General features: G+C 31.9%; 2 long non-coding RNA genes across 2 annotated transcripts; both read right to left on the bottom strand.

Annotated features, from left to right (window-relative positions):
• Positions 1-1,651: 1,651 nt before the first annotated feature.
• LOC118058496 (uncharacterized) lies at positions 1,652-3,363 on the bottom strand. The gene is made up of 3 exons (XR_004689186.2): positions 3,252-3,363; positions 1,922-2,006; positions 1,652-1,819 (listed from the first exon to the last, which is right to left on the bottom strand). It is a non-coding gene; the product is annotated as an uncharacterized lncRNA (long non-coding RNA).
• Positions 3,364-3,535: 172 nt separating this feature from the next.
• On the bottom strand, positions 3,536-16,125 carry LOC118058494 (uncharacterized). The gene is made up of 3 exons (XR_004689183.2): positions 15,801-16,125; positions 6,051-6,108; positions 3,536-3,631 (listed from the first exon to the last, which is right to left on the bottom strand). It is a non-coding gene; the product is annotated as an uncharacterized lncRNA (long non-coding RNA).
• Positions 16,126-17,942: the final 1,817 nt, after the last annotated feature.

The raw sequence follows: 17,942 nt of genomic DNA on the forward strand, positions 1-17,942 counted from the left end.
AGATAAATTTGACTATTGACTTTCAGTCCAGAATTTTAAAATACTCACCACTCATTATATTATATAGTAGACAAACAACAAATGAATAAGATCATACATAAAAAAAAAAAATTAATAAATCACAATGAAAAACAAACTAACAAACACATTTAACTTTCGAACTGAAATGGGATGGGTCTAAAGGGTTGCGCTATCCAAGTTTTTGGATAAGAAAATCCTTCCAGACCAAACACACTATCTTACCAATCTCGCAAAATACGTTTTTCAAGCACATAATAGTCGAACCCCTCCCTCCATAATGAATGCAGCACTTCAACATGTTAACTTACAAAATATAAGTTAATAATGATAATGTTTCCTTGTCAAGAAAAGAACACATAACATAATCATGAAACCCTCTTCTTCGAAGAAACCCAACTGTCATTACCCCAATCCAAGTGAACCCTCAAACTTGGAACATGGTAAGCAAATAAAAACAATATTACCATGGGATACCTGATACATGATATTCCTGAAAGTAGAACACCACCACAAAAAAAAAAAAACCAAAACTATAGATTAAACCAAACCACGAAGTTGACCAGCAAAAAAAAAAAAATCCAGAAATGCTTTTACACTGCATTTAAAATATAATATTTTTGCCATAGTGGATAACCAAAATCCATAAAAGTAATGGCATAACTATACCTTTTCTAACTAGCAGCACATAACGTGATTTTTAGAGGCCTCTTGACAAGATTTATTAAGATCATGCTCTAGTGCAGTGACTTTTGCACGTCAAGATGTGAACTCCTAAATCGGGTTAAGAAGAAGCAATATAAATGTATTGTCAAAATATGTGCTTCGAGGAAATCATTCCACAAATTGCAACGATAAAAACAAAGCAACAATAAATCTAACAAATTGCAGGAATTTTACAAACACGAACAATTTAAAACCAAATCACCGAACATATACCTCTAAAGATGAGCAATCACCATTTTAAAAGCACTTTTATTTAGTTATTCTTAGTATAAAAAAATACTCTCACATCAAGATGGTACTCTATTTTGTATGATATTATAAAAATTCTTTATTTTTCTAAAAGATTGAGAGTCAAGTAAAAGGATCCCCCCCTCGCACCTATATGATGACAAAGTGATGATATACATATTAAATGGTCATACTTCTAATAAACGACACACTTATGGAACTACCATAATTTCTAGACATGAATCTCAGAGCACTAGATTACAAGATGGACAATATCTTTCAGAAGAAACGCGAATTCTATATTTTATGGGAAGAAGTTTCTGATCCAGTTATGTTTTTCTAGTTGTTGCAATATAACAATAAAGACTCATTTGAAAATCTATGCCAGAGACGCTGAATAGAAACGCCCTAATCTTGGTAGTTTTTTAGAGGAGGTAAAGTTAAGGGACCCTAGAACAAAAGCTTGTTAAGTGCATTGTTTGCTTGGATACCAATACAAGAGATAAATTTGACTATTGACACTCATAAAAATAGGAAGTAATCCTTCAGTCTAGAATTTTAAAATACTCATCACTCAATATATTATAAAGTAGACAAACAACAATTGAATAAGATTATATATATAAAAAAATTAATAAATCACAACGAAAAACAAACTTACCAATACAATTTACTTTCGAACTCAAATGGGGTGGGTGTATGGGGTTGCGCTATCCATGTTTTGGATAAGGAAATCCTTACAGACCAATCACACTCTTACCAGTCCCGCAAAATACGCCTTTCAAGCACATAATAGCCAAGCCCCTCCCACTTTTCTCTAATGAATGCAGCACTTCAACAAGTTAACCTACAAAACATAAGATATTAATGATAATGTTTTCTTGTCGAGAAAAGAACACACAAGATAATCATGAAACCATCTTCTTCAAAGAAACCCAACTGCCATTACCTCAACCCAAGTGAACCCTCAAACTTGGAACATGGTAAGCTAACAAAAACAATATTACCAATGGGATACCCGTTACATGATATTCCTGAAAGTAGAACACCACCAAGAAAAAAAAATTTAATTAAACCAAACCACAAAGTTGAGCAACAAAAAAAAAATCCAGAAATGCTCTTAAACTGCACATAAAATAAAAGATTATTAGCCATAGTGGATAACCAAAATCCATAAAGTAATGGTATAACTATAACTTTTCTAACAAGCATCAGAGATCATGATTATTAGAGGCCTCTTGACAAGATTTATGAATTTCATGCTCTAGTGCAGTGACTTTTTCATGTTAAGATGTGAGCTCCTAAATCGAGTTCAGAAGAAGGATTATAAATGTATTGTCAAAACATGTTCTGCTTCGAGGGAATCATTCCACAAATTGCTGGAATTTTTACAAACATGAACAATTTAAGACTAAATCACCGAACTAATATGAGCAATCACCATTAATTGAATAGTAAGTGTTATTAAATACAATGATGGGTTTGTTTTGAGAAAAAAGAAATATGAGTATACTTAGATTGGTCTATTTAATAAAACATAAGAAAGTCATTACAAAATAAGGTTTCAAACTAAAATTTAGTTGGAGAAACTGACAAAAACCATATTTTATTTTACCAAAAAAGCATGAGCCTATTACTGAACCTCTCTCACAACCATCAACCAACTATAGTCACAAACAACTAGCACAGTTTAGCAACCTAGAAGTTAAACAAAGAAAATTTTGCATTACAATAAAATTTCTTATCTATTTTTTTCCTTGTTAAAAGATGTCCATATCCTTTTTGGTTACAAATGGTTGATGATCTCCAAAAACTTTGATCAATAAGTTGTGATTGAGTTGGAAAGAGAGCAATTAAGGCATCATGTTACATAATATCCCTTTTTATTTCTATCTCCTCATTTCTGCAAAAAAATAAACACATATAACATCGCGATAGCATATTTATACCTTCATTTTCACAGTAACATATTTCTCATCATCGTCACAATTATCGTCTACGTGATCAACATCTTCTCAAGATACCATAAAATTTATAAAATTGTTTCAATGGCTATCTAGATTGACCACAAATGCATGACATGAAACTTTAAAATGCACTCATATGGTTATCTCGAAATTGTAACATACAAGACAAAAAAATATACTGATTAAACTTGGAAAACAATAAAAAGACAAAGGAAGAACATCAAGGCATTGCATAAGACTAGCAAGGAAAAAATTAACGATAGGAGTAAATAAAAGAACAGATGAAAGGCATAAAAGGCTCCTTTAACTAACCTTTTTCTTCATCATAACCAAATCACCATGACCACCTTGCACAAGTTCAAATACTACTTCGCTAAAGTGCTCAGCAACTCCTTTGAAAGTACGATCTATCGATTCAGTGTTTCGTTGATCTAAAACAAATATAAGTTCTATGATTTTCTGCACACAAGCATTGAAGTAAAAAAAACATAATCTCGTTGAAGTAAAGATACATAAATCATAATCTCATGTGAAAAACAATTAAGTACAACATAAGACATTTAAGTAATAAAATCCAGTACCATAGTTCAACTTGACTTTTCTGGAGTTTCTCCTGTTTCTCAGTGATAATTACATGTTGATCTAGTGCCTTCTTATTTGCATGGCTGAACTGCTGAAGTTGTTCATTGCACCTATGAAGCATTTTATGCAACTCTTTCACACTCCACTTATATTTATATGTTCCAATAAAAGAGAGCATGTCACTTTTTAAAAGATGAATGCTTAAGTGGAAGCATGCAAACATGACATATCTCAGTAAGTACCAAGTACATGTAGAGGCAATACCTAAACATCATCTTCTAGGATTTCAACATAGATATTGGCTGGTAAATCACGCAAGATAAATAGATATAAAATAATGATTACAAGACATAATAGTTTAACAATACATTAAAAGCCAAGAACAAAAAATTGAAACTCGGACTAAAGCAAACTCATAGTTAGTCATTTACCACATAAAAACACGATAAAAAAAATTCACAATTCAGAGTTGTTGTGAACTTGAGCAAATAATATGCTAGAGAGGCTAATCATTTCTTTAGATATAGCCCCTGTTAAGTCCAATTTACTAAAAATACCTAAAGAATTCAAAAAGGAAAATAAAAAAGAAAACCCCTTAACATTGTGTTTTGATCATGGAATTATATGATAAGAGGGCCTGGTCCTTTTCTAATTAAATGATGAGCATGAGATAAGAAATTGTCACCTATAGAAAGATTCTAACAACACCAGTATACATCTGCATTAATGTTAAAGTATCAGAATATACTAATCTAAACTCTTTCCTGAGCCAAATTTGAAGAAAAGAAGCCGTTGTAAATCATCATTTTTCTTTTGCAGCCTTTGTTCACGAGTAGCTTTGCTGGAAAATGGGTTGCCCGACCTTGTTTTTTGATAAAGGATGCTTAACTGCTTTTCACGCTCCATTACACTCCAAGTTGCCAAAACCGTTTATGAAAGAAAGACATACAAAGCAAAAGTCCTTCTACCAAATAAAAGTGCTATTTTGCCATAGAAATAACCATCAAGATAAGGAAAGAAAATACAACTCTTTACATTTGAGAAAAAGTCTCCAATTAAAAATCCCAAGCAGTACAATTTTTGCTAATGAATATGACACAAACATTATTTGACTTCTCTGTAAGGACTAAGACTACGATTGAGAGAGAAAAAAATGGATGGGAGTTCCTAGAAAACTATGATTGGGGGCTTTGATACCATGATAGAATGGTTAGAATTCAAAATGAATTAATTTTTAGCAGGTCACCATTACATATAGAGCCAGCTGCTGGTTTGTATAAGGAAACTAATTATACAGGGAAACCAGGCTAGTTGTTAGTTATAGAAGGAAACCAGAGTGATAACTAGAATGATCTTAGAAAGCTATACATAGTAAGCTAAATCTCCTTTTCTATTTATGAGAGTATATATAGCGAGTATGATGAGCTAATTATGGATTCTATTGATAGTTAAGGCATCACAAACATGTATAAAGATCATCATGTAAAATAACATCTAAGATTTTTATCGTAACTATCAACAATTTTGCAGACCAAACCATCAATTTGTGGACACATCCAAATCTCGACAGATCACAATTTAGGTAAATACTTAGGACAATAAGAAGAATAATCAACGATATAAGCATGCAGACCATTGTAGGAGTCATATCAACATCATTAACAATTTAGCTCATGTAAATTTTTTAAAAATACATACATTTATAGACAAGCCTCGAGCATAAACAATGCTCCACGAGTATCCAAGAACATGTCGATCAAATAATTTAAGTTACTTACAAATATCACATCAAGGAAAAAGGTTATCTGTAGGTACTTTATAGCCTTGCTTACTTTTATAGTTGGGACAAATCGACCACAATTATCAAATTCAAACTTTTTCTCACAACTATCCATCCATGGATTCCAAAAGCAATCGATAAAGAGAGTCACGCCAAAAACTTTCAACCCAAATTTGCAGAACAAGCTAATGAAAACATCAGCAATCAATTAACAAAACACGTAGAGATATAACCTTCTAGAACCAAATAGCACAAGTAATTACTGACATTTCAATTGTGTGTAGACCAATATATAAATTATTAACAACAAAACTCAAATCAAAGTTTTTGCCGTATCAATACTATTTCAGTTAGAACAAGCTCGATGGAGAACTAACCTGCGCAAATCCTAGGAGAAAATTAGGTGAAAACTTCAACTTCTTTATTAAAGGTACCACATCAGAACCATGTGGATAAGTTACACAAGGATACTTTATCCTTACCTGTTCGGTGGGATAAAATTGGCTTGTCCTCATTTCAAAGCATTAAGGTGCCTAATTATCTGAGTTGATATGTTATTATAGCCAACCACCACATGAAATAAGTTGCTCAAAATACATATTAGTATGAAGTACATCATTCAAACGATAAAGTGACCATGACAGAAGGTCAAGAGACTGCTAGTGATTATGCCAGACCATCTGGCAAATTGGGAACACAACTCTAAGAGAGAAAATATTTAACATAATAGAATAGACTAGGTAAATTACCTGTGTGATGTCACGGGTTGTGATAAGAATGATGCAAGAAGCCTAGCAAACAAAGAACCTAGTAAAAATGGGAAAAGAAAAATCAATAATGTTTAAATCAAAATGTGAAACCATATGGAGATGCTTTCTATTAAGATGTCTTAACAATTGAAAAGGCTAGAGCACAAAACATTTAGATCGATAATCATGGTTACTATCAGATTATAGTAGTTATAAAAAGTGATGTAACTAAATGAACTCTGAGGAATCTACAATAAAAGTAGAAGATTTGATATCCACAAGAGTAAGGAAACAAGTAAAATTACAAAAAAATCAAATTTCACTCGGCAAGCATCTAACATTAAAACTCAAAAATATTCGTGCCTATGTAGGTCCCCTGACACGACCAAAAGCTTGATGTCTTTTCCCAAGTGCAGGAGTGTCGAAGTAATAAATAACCCGGTAAGACCGGGGTCGAACCACAGAGAGGTTAATTGTATAAATTATAAATAACAAGACGATAACAACAACAACAACAACAATAACAATAACAATAATAATAATTATAATACTCAGTACGTGGCGTTGTTACACCTGAGAATGATCCAAAAGATCGGGTCACAGGTTTCCAGCCTATATACTGAGTTTATGAAAAGATCAAAGGGATATATTACAGAATGTAAATAACAACAACAACAATAATAATAAAAATAATAGTAGTAGTAGTAGTAGTAATAGAAGTAGATGAAGAAATTAATGAGAACTTTGAGTTAGAAGATTAATGTAAGGATTAAACAATGATAAAAACGAATGTCAAGGTTAGAGGATCCACTAATGGTACTTCAAACAAGTATAATATAAACTCTTATTACTCAATTGGAAACCACACATAAAGGAGGTTCCAATCAGATTATAAATTGTTAACATGATTACATTAGTTATCTTATTCGAATAAAGCTAATACTTGTAAATGTTGGCAGGCATTCATGATTATAACTTATGTTAACAACAAATCAAGTCCCTTTCATAGCTCAGGTGTCGGTTATACCATACAGTATGGGCTATGAAAGTACCAAGTATTTGTTGTACCAAGTGTTATACAACATAAATCTAGATTAACCATTTAACAAGCAAAGTATTAAAAGTGAACAAGATAACAAATATAAAACATGTTAGTATCCAACGTTAAGGTCCATGTTAAGTTTATATTATACTTATTCTTACACCATTAGTGTACCCTTTTCACCTTGACATAATTAACTTAACTAAACATAATGAAAGAAAGAAACATAAATAAACAAGATAAGAACATAAATGAGAAAGAAGTTAACTAAGTAAAAGAAAGGAAATGAAGTGCATAAACTTGATATTAATGAAAGCAAGACATAAGCAATACAAAGAGAGAAAGCAAGAGCATGATCTTGATCTGGAAACCAAGATGCCTCAATACATGGTAAGTGCCTCCTTTTATAGGCCAAAATTTGGAACTATTGATTTGTTGACTAATTGATGAGTGGGTGGCCACATCTTGACTAGATAACAATCCTTATCTTCTTGTCTGATCAAGACGTCATTGCTAACATCATAATTTGCCCAGAATCCTGAAGAATGTTCTAGGAAATTGTCTCAGCTTTCCAACAAAAAAAAGATGAGGTCATTTGGACTTCTAGAACTCAAGATATGGGCTGAACACTAAATAGTGTTTGGGCTGCAGGACAGCTTCGGACTTCTTCGTTGTTCCTTCAATTTGGACTTCAAAACGACCTTTTCAAATCTTGGGCTCCTCATGAAAGTTGTAGGCTTTTGTCTTACCTTTCCATCCATATAAAGTGGACCTAAATCAAAAATCTAGAGCTCCAGATATGATCCAATTACCGAGCAATGTTCCGGTTTGGACTGCACCGACATCTCTTTTCTAAGTTTGGCCATCTCTTTGTCCTTTAACTTTCAATGCTTAAACTCATCAATCAATCCTTTTATTTATGTGATAGTCCTGCATTTAAAATGAGCATTTACCATAAATTAAGGTATCTTATAATATCAAACTTGTTATTATAAAACATGCTTTAGTTAAGGAGTTATTGATACTTCAAGTGCAAAATGATGATATAAAACCTTGATAAACATGCACTTTTAAGTACTAATCACACCCCCCAACCAGCTTATTACTAGTCCCTAGTAATCTAAAGCGTTAAAATAGAGAAACAATTTGCAAGTTCCACAAAGCAAGGCATTCATCATTCAACTTCCATTAATCTATCCAGATAAACAAACTCTCATTAAATTTATATTCCTGCTTCATACTTCGTAAACAAGATATTAATAAACCTTCTTTTTGTGTGCTCAATGAAAACATAGATGATGGGGCTTTTGTTGGAAGAAAACAATATTATGTTCAAATGTTTAAGGTGAACTTCCTTGGGTTGGGATTTTTTTTCTTCTTTTTTTTTTCTTTTTTTATTTATATACACATACAACTTAAAACACAATGTATCTTTAACCCATGTAACGAGTTTTAGGCTAATGACTCCCAGACCAGTTGGTCTTAGGGCATTAGGTGTTGAGACACCCCTACGAGCTTAACAACTCGGGTTGCAGATACTGATACGTAGATAGTGCAATGTTTGATTCCCTTAAGCTTTTCTCCTTAACCCATGTAACAAGCTTTGGGCCAATAGCTCCCAAGTCAGTTGACTTTAGGGTATTAGGTGTTAAAACACCCCTTCGGGCTTAATTGCTTAGGTTAGGGAGGCTACGAAACCAAACTTATCCACGTTTTATTATCATCAATACTATCTTCTTCTTTTTTTTTTCTCTTTTTTTTTCTTTGCAAATTATATACTATCCTTTTCCCTTAGTTGTTACCTTCAACAAAAGAACATAATTAATGTAATAATCCAATGTGCAACCCACAATCATATGTTAAAGTGTGTGTGTGAAAATGAAGGTTTAATAATACTTGTTAAATGAGTATAGGAGCAGAATCAAGTGATAACAATGTAAGAGTTTGTAAACCTGAATATTTCAAGAAGTATTATGATAGACCTTGGTAATGAAACTTACTAAGACGTGTCTCTAGAGTCAATAAAATTGATTCCATACTCTGCCATCCTAATAACAATTTTGTCAAATGGTTTTAATAATAGCAAAAACAGTTAGCAAGTTAGTATTTTTTTTTTAAAAACTACTACCCTCTCCCCCCAACCAAAACGAGACATTGTCCTCAATGTTCGAAGGTAGAAAGATAGAGTATAAAAGACATCACCTGAAACAGCGAACAATGACAAACCTGAAACACACTTAAACAAACATAAGAAGTAACAAAACAAAATAATATGCTATTAATAAAACCAAAAGACACAAGGTTTCACAGATGAAGGCTCAAATCTAATCTAAGCTTTTTACTTTATTTTAACAAAGCATGTATGTACAGGTAGTTGTGATTGTGGCTCACATCTTCCCTTGGTTTTACGTCCAAGAACGGCTTAAACGCCCTCTATGGGTCGGGGATAGGCTTCCCATCCAGTTTTCTTAAAAACTGGCAAACAGGGTCTTTTTTAGTCAGATTCCCAAGACTAAGTCGATCATGTTCTTTATGGAATTGTGGCCATAAATCATGAATTACACGATGCACATCTCCACTAGGATGCGTCTCAAGGGTCACCAAAAGATTATCTAAAGACCCCTTACTCAGGCCATCCTTAATGAATTGTATTTTATCTTCACGGTTTACAGATACCATTCCTAAAGAACGACATGTCGCATTACAAGTCCATCTGGCACATCGATGACAGACTTTCAGTTGTTTTGCACGACGTTTCTTTGCAAAAGTGCTTTTACCTGTTCCAGGCATGTGTGAAATGAAAGAATTGGAGGACTCACCTGATAATCGGACCTTTGCTTCAATTAACCAACGAATATCTTCAGGAATTCCATGATTCATTAACAACCTCAATCTTGCACACCTAGCACGGTAAATTTTTGTAATCGCATTCTGAGGCAGAGCGGGAAAATACCTTTTCAACTTTTCAAGAGTGGTGTCCATTTTAAAATTAGAATTGGGGAAAATATTCAAAGAAGGGAGAAAGAGCAGAGAATTGTACAAATATATACAAATATCAGTTATTTGGGAAACTGAAAGAACCGACTTAAGAGTCACGGAGTACCGTTATCCGCCATTTGACCGGGGTGAGAGACTAGCAAAACAAAAGTCACACTAAAAAGCAACAAAAAAAAATGTGAGAAAAACAAAATAATCAACCTTTATCAATAAGATTATTCAAACCAATGGATTCATTTTCACTAGGAAACTCATCAAAGTAAGCTTTTAAACGATGTTCATTTACCTTCAAAACATTGTCATTCTTTGGATTCTCAATATCAAGGGCCCCATAAGGATACACATGTTTCAAAATAAATGGACCGCTCCATCTTGATCTTAGTTTTTCAGGAAATAAATGGAGTTGAGAATTATAAAGCAAAACTTTTTGACCAGTATCAACTTTTTGACAATTTTCACAAGTTTTTGCAGAATGCATGTGTGTCCTTGAACATGGTGGGCCAATAAAATCCATTTTGTAAGATTTTTGCAGTCGTCTCTCTTGATGAGAATTGACTCCCACATGCTTCAGAATGACAAAGTTTAATGACATTACTTACCTCATTGTCGGGAATGCATTTTTGAAATATTTGATCAGGACAATTTTTGAATAAGTAAGGGTCATCTAAGTAAAAGTTCTTCACTTCGTTCAAAAACTTTCCTTTGTCTTCGGTACTCCAGTGAGCTGGCAAATCTCCTGTTGCAAGAAAATTGATATTTTTAGCAAACCAAGGCATTGAACTGAGAGAAAGTAAGGATTCTTCAGGAAAGTAATCATCGATTGGTGTGATGTCAGATATCAAATCTGTTGTCACTCTTGACAAAAGATCGGCATCAATATTTTCGGTGCCTTTTTCATCCGTGATTTCTTCCTGAGAATAAATCATTTGCAAATCTTCATATTCATCCAACTCAATTTTACTCAAAGTAGATTCAAGTTGATCATGAACTAATTCTTCAATATGATCTACTTCTTGTAAATCATTATCATCTCCAGGCTGCTTGCAAACGTTGAAAATATTCATCTCTAATGTCATGTTTCCAAAAGATAACTTCATGAGTCCATTCCTACAATTAATCAATGCATTAGAAGTTGCAAGAAACGGACGTCCTAAAATAATAGGAAATGAATTACATGCTTCAACAGGTTGCGTGTCCAAGACAATAAAATCCACAGGATAAATGAATTTATCGACTTGTACTAACACATCTTCAATTATTCCTCTAGGCACTTTTACAGATCTATCGGCGAGTAAAAGAGTTACAGAAGTTGGTTTTAACTCACCTAGATTGAGACTTTGAAAAACTGAATATGGAAGTAAATTCACACTAGCTCCAAGATCAAGTAAGGCTCTTTCAATTTTATGTTCTCCAATAAAGCAAGAAATTGTAGGACAACCAGGGTCTTTATATTTCAAAGCATTATTGTTCTGAAGAATGGCACTTACTTGTTCGGCTAAAAAGGCTTTCTTTTTCACATTCAGTTTTCTCTTCACAGTGCACAAATCTTTCAAAAATTTAGCATAGGAAGGAACCTGTTTAATAGCATCCAACAAAGGTATATTGATCCTTACCTGTTTGAAAATTTCAAAGATTTCAGAGTTGTGACTAACTTTCCTTTGTTTGATCATGGCATGAGGAAATGGAAGTGCTGGCGGGGAATCAGCCTTTTCTTTGCAATGTTCAGGTTCAACCCCTTCCTTACCCTCAGAGATAGACTCATCATCTTTCTCACAAGGTTCAAGAATAGGTTTTTCAATAACCTTACCACTACGAAGAGTGATGACTGATTTGACTTGATCCATGTGTTGGCTTCCAGAACTACTTGCATTTGCATTGTATTGCCCCTTTGGATTTTGCTGTGGTTGAGAAGGAAACTTACCTTTCTCTTGGAAACTGAGAGCAGATGTTAATTTTGCAAGAGCATCTTTAAAATCGGTCATGCTTTGAGCAAGTTGAGTGTTGATTGTCTCCTGCTTTTCAATGAATGCATGCAATGTTTCCTCAAAATTTTGGAAATTATGGTGTGCTTGAAACGGTGGATGTGAAGTTTGTGCATTGTTGCTATCACTCTTCCAACTAAAATTTGGGTGATTTCTCCAACCAGGGTTATATGTTTGTGAGTATGGGTTATGGTTGGGTCTTTGGAAACTGTTTAAAGCATGGGCTTGTTCATGGAGGCATTCCTTGAAAGAAGGCAAAGTTGGACAATCATTGGTTGCATGCTCATTTGTTTCACAGATTTGACACACAATGTCTTGAACAGATTTTAATTGACCACTCTTTTTTAATTCTAGTGCCTCGACTTTTCTAGCTAAAGATGCAAACTTGGCTTGGAGGTTATGATCTTCCCTAAGGTTGTGCATACCCCCACTAGATGTATGAGGTTGAGTTTTACCTGGTGCCTCATAAGTACCTGTGGTGTCCCAATTTTGAGCATTTTCAGCTAGCAAGTCTAGGTACTCCATTGCTTCATTAGGGTCTTTATCTTCAAAAGTTCCATTGCACATCAATTCAACCATTTGCCTATCTCTAGGTGTTAAACCCTCATAAAAATGTGAAACCAATCTCCATGTTTCAAAACCATGATGTGGGCAAGTATTAAGCAAATCTCGATACCTATCCCAACATTGGTAAAATGTTTCTCCTGGCTTTTGAGTGAAAGTGATGATTTGTCTTTTGAAAGAGTTTGTTCTGTGAGATGGAAAAAACTTCTTTAAAAATTGTTGTTGCATATCATCCCAAGCACGAATGGATCCTGGTCTCAAATTTTGTAGCCATGTTTTAGCTTTATCTTTTAATGAAAAAGGAAAAAGCTTTAATCGAATGGTGTTCATGCTACAATTTGAGTCATTATATGTATTACAGACCTCCTCAAATTCCCTTAAATGCAAGTATGGATTTTCTACGTCTAAGCCATGAAAGGATGGTAAAAGTTGAATAATGCCTGGCTTAAAATTAAAATGAGATGCATCAGGAGGGAAAACTATGCATGAGGGTGCACTTGTTCTTGTGGGATTCATGTGGTCTCTAAGTGTTCTCATACGGTTATTCTCATTATTCTCATTATGAAGGGATTGATTATCTTCTTCGGCCATATTTTCTGAAAATGATGAGGATACCCTACAAAGTCTACCACTTAATGTACGTGACCAAACTCTCATGCACGTGTAAGAAGAGAATAAAAGCAAGAAAAGAAAATATAAGAAAAAGAAACAAAACAAAACAAAGGAAACAAAAATAGATAAAATGAAAAGTGAAAAGAGAAAATAAATTAAATATTATAATTTATACAAGAATTTACCTCCCCGGCAACGGCGCCAAAAACTTGACACGACCAAAAGCTTGATGTCTTTTCCCAAGTGCAGGAGTGTCGAAGTAATAAATAACCCGGTAAGACCGGGGTCGAACCACAGAGAGGTTAATTGTATAAATTATAAATAACAAGACGATAACAACAACAACAACAACAATAACAATAACAATAATAATAATTATAATACTCAGTACGTGGCGTTGTTACACCTGAGAATGATCCAAAAGATCGGGTCACAGGTTTCCAGCCTATATACTGAGTTTATGAAAAGATCAAAGGGATATATTACAGAATGTAAATAACAACAACAACAATAATAATAAAAATAATAGTAGTAGTAGTAGTAGTAATAGAAGTAGATGAAGAAATTAATGAGAACTTTGAGTTAGAAGATTAATGTAAGGATTAAACAATGATAAAAACGAATGTCAAGGTTAGAGGATCCACTAATGGTACTTCAAACAAGTATAATATAAACTCTTATTACTCAATTGGAAACCACACATAAAGGAGGTTCCAATCAGATTATAAATTGTTAACATGATTACATTAGTTATCTTATTCGAATAAAGCTAATACTTGTAAATGTTGGCAGGCATTCATGATTATAACTTATGTTAACAACAAATCAAGTCCCTTTCATAGCTCAGGTGTCGGTTATACCATACAGTATGGGCTATGAAAGTACCAAGTATTTGTTGTACCAAGTGTTATACAACATAAATCTAGATTAACCATTTAACAAGCAAAGTATTAAAAGTGAACAAGATAACAAATATAAAACATGTTAGTATCCAACGTTAAGGTCCATGTTAAGTTTATATTATACTTATTCTTACACCATTAGTGTACCCTTTTCACCTTGACATAATTAACTTAACTAAACATAATGAAAGAAAGAAACATAAATAAACAAGATAAGAACATAAATGAGAAAGAAGTTAACTAAGTAAAAGAAAGGAAATGAAGTGCATAAACTTGATATTAATGAAAGCAAGACATAAGCAATACAAAGAGAGAAAGCAAGAGCATGATCTTGATCTGGAAACCAAGATGCCTCAATACATGGTAAGTGCCTCCTTTTATAGGCCAAAATTTGGAACTATTGATTTGTTGACTAATTGATGAGTGGGTGGCCACATCTTGACTAGATAACAATCCTTATCTTCTTGTCTGATCAAGACGTCATTGCTAACATCATAATTTGCCCAGAATCCTGAAGAATGTTCTAGGAAATTGTCTCAGCTTTCCAACAAAAAAAAGATGAGGTCATTTGGACTTCTAGAACTCAAGATATGGGCTGAACACTAAATAGTGTTTGGGCTGCAGGACAGCTTCGGACTTCTTCGTTGTTCCTTCAATTTGGACTTCAAAACGACCTTTTCAAATCTTGGGCTCCTCATGAAAGTTGTAGGCTTTTGTCTTACCTTTCCATCCATATAAAATGGACCTAAATCAAAAATCTAGAGCTCCAGATATGATCCAATTACCGAGCAATGTTCCGGTTTGGACTGCACCGACATCTCTTTTCTAAGTTTGGCCATCTCTTTGTCCTTTAACTTTCAATGCTTAAACTCATCAATCAATCCTTTTATTTATGTGATAGTCCTGCATTTAAAATGAGCATTTACCATAAATTAAGGTATCTTATAATATCAAACTTGTTATTATAAAACATGCTTTAGTTAAGGAGTTATTGATACTTCAAGTGCAAAATGATGATATAAAACCTTGATAAACATGCACTTTTAAGTACTAATCATCCCCCATATCCTACACTAGGTCAAATGAAAGCAGATATAAAATCCCTTACAAATTAATTTAAGTAACAAATATCCAAATAATTCTTAAATAATGATGTTTTAATTACTTATTTGCAAATTCTCCATCTACTAGACTGTGTTTTATTATTATCTACCATGTTAGTTGTATGCATTAGTTTATTGACAGTAGAGGAAAAAAACCTAATGTAAGGCCCTTTCAGCTTAAATTATAACTTAGATAGTAATATGTGGAAAATTTTAGTTGAGGAGACACCTTACATTTTAGCATAGCACATGTTAAATCATAGCATCATCCTGAAAGCAAAACACATGTTAAATAAAAGCATTCAACATTCTTTATCCCCAAAAAATAATTAGCATTTTTCTCTTTGCTAGAGTTTGATATCTTGGCTTGGATATGTCCTGAAATTCTCTCTAGCAAGTCTTTCACATCAAGCTCAAGCTCAAGCTCGGTCTGCTTTTTTATTGCTTATGTTTGTCATTGAAGTAAAGATAATTAAATCATAATCTCACATTAAAAACAATAAGTAAAACAAAAGATATTTAAGCATTAAAATCCAATACTATAGTACCTCGTCACTTGCCTCAAGTTCAGCTTGCCTTTTCCGGAGTACCTCGTCACTTGCCTCATCATTAGTAACTTGTTAAGGCATCATAAACATATAAGAATTTTATCATAACCATTCACAGTTATGTAGTCAAAACCATCAATTTGTGGATACATCCAAATTAAAAAAATATGTACCTAAATTAAACAAGTTAGGTCACGGGTTTTTTACAATATGGATTTATCTTTTATTAATTTAAATAAATAAATTTAATGAATACAGTCAGGTAAATATCTCATTTTGTGTAATTAAATATCTTAATCTACTTTCATCTCTTAATTTGTTTCAATTTCTCCTTTTTGTAATTGTTAATGACTTTTTTAGTTTATTTACATAAAAAATTATTGATTTATTTAATTAGATGTTTGCATAGACTTTTAAATTTACACTTTTATTTTTTTATGTGAAAAAAATATCGAAGTAGCCTGTATACCCAATATTTTTCCGAGGAAAAAAATTATAACCTGCGACAAAGTGTGAGTTAGATAGCTATTTTATTTTATTTTATTTTTAGTGATATATATTATCTTTCAAGTAATGATATACCACTTAATGTACCATATGCAGTAATGTAATTATATCATTAAAATTCATCAATAAAAAATGAAGAGAAGTTATTAATATTATGCAATAAAAATAAAAATTGAGTATAAATACATACATGCAAATAAATGAAGGAAAGTTGTGGCCTTATCGATATACTAGATATATAATTGTTCGAGTATTTATATATAGTTAATTATTTGATTATATTCTCATAATTTAATGTGTGTGTTGTTATAATTATTATAATTATATTTATATTTATTTGTATTATTTTTAGTAATTTTAAATAAGAATAGTAATATATATCTCATATCAGTTAAAAATGCTTATCCCAAATTTTATATATTTTCTATAGCATTTTTTCTATTTCAACTTGGTATCAATATTTAATTTTGTATTATTAATTGAAATTGAATTTATAAATTTTCTATTCTAAAACTAAAATACAAAAATAATAGAAATCTTAATATATATAATATTCTCATTTTATTGATATATATTAATTTAAATACTTGATCACTGTCAATTTGTTTTTAAAAAATACTATTATATTACTTGATTTGCAATTTTATTAAGAATAAGGACTTTGTTGCAAAGTCTACCCCACGTACTGTTATAAAATTTTATAAAATTTAAATGACTTTAAGGATCTTGATTAAGAGATAATTTTCATAATTTTTCATTTTATTAAAAAAATATTCAATATGCATCTTAAATCGAATTTTATGATATTAACTTAAGTAAAAATACTTTAGAATAAACTTATGCTAGGAAACTATAATTCAAGATTTTAGTTAAAAGTTTTTCTCATAATTTTTTTCTTTTAACTTGGTACCAATGTTTAATTTTTTTTTATTTACATATGTGGCTTAAAGGATCCAAATTCTAAGTTAATTTTTTAATATATAGAAAGTATTATTTTGTTAAAATTTAAATTTATTGATATGTAAGTAATTCATGTGTTTTAATCATAAAATACACTTACAATTTTATCTATTTTATTATTATAAATTATATATTGATTGATGTTGTAGTTACAGTCCCACTTAGTTATCTTCCTTTACTTCAAAATTGGAGTTTTATGGTCAATATTGATATAAAATACTACATAAGAATATATTTTTCTATCCTAAATTTTGGATACAAAAGGTAACTAAACTCTATAAATTTAACCTTATTGATCCTCTTACTTGATCCTGTTACTGAGGAGCTCAAAAATAAAATGCCTTGTATTAAATAAACGTATGTTAATTTAATACATCAAGAGAAAGCATATTTCATAAACTTAATGGATCATGATATAATTTTTTTAAACCATGTTATTAATATTTTTTTATAATAAAACATTAAATTCTTACTAATGCCATGTTTGTTTCCCGGAAAGTAGTTTATGAGAAATTATTTTCCAAACTTTCCTGTGTTTGTTTATCATTAGGAAAGTTGGTCAATGAAAAACACTGTCCAATCAATTTCAGTCAAAGAAAAATTTGATTTGGTTTTCAGGAAAGTGTTTTCCCTTTAGTTGTGTTTGTTTTCTGGAAAATGATTTCCAAGAAATCA

This window comes from Populus alba, chromosome 19 (assembly GCF_005239225.2).
Source record: "Populus alba chromosome 19, ASM523922v2, whole genome shotgun sequence".
In the NCBI taxonomy this organism is placed as follows: domain Eukaryota; kingdom Viridiplantae; phylum Streptophyta; class Magnoliopsida; order Malpighiales; family Salicaceae; genus Populus; species Populus alba.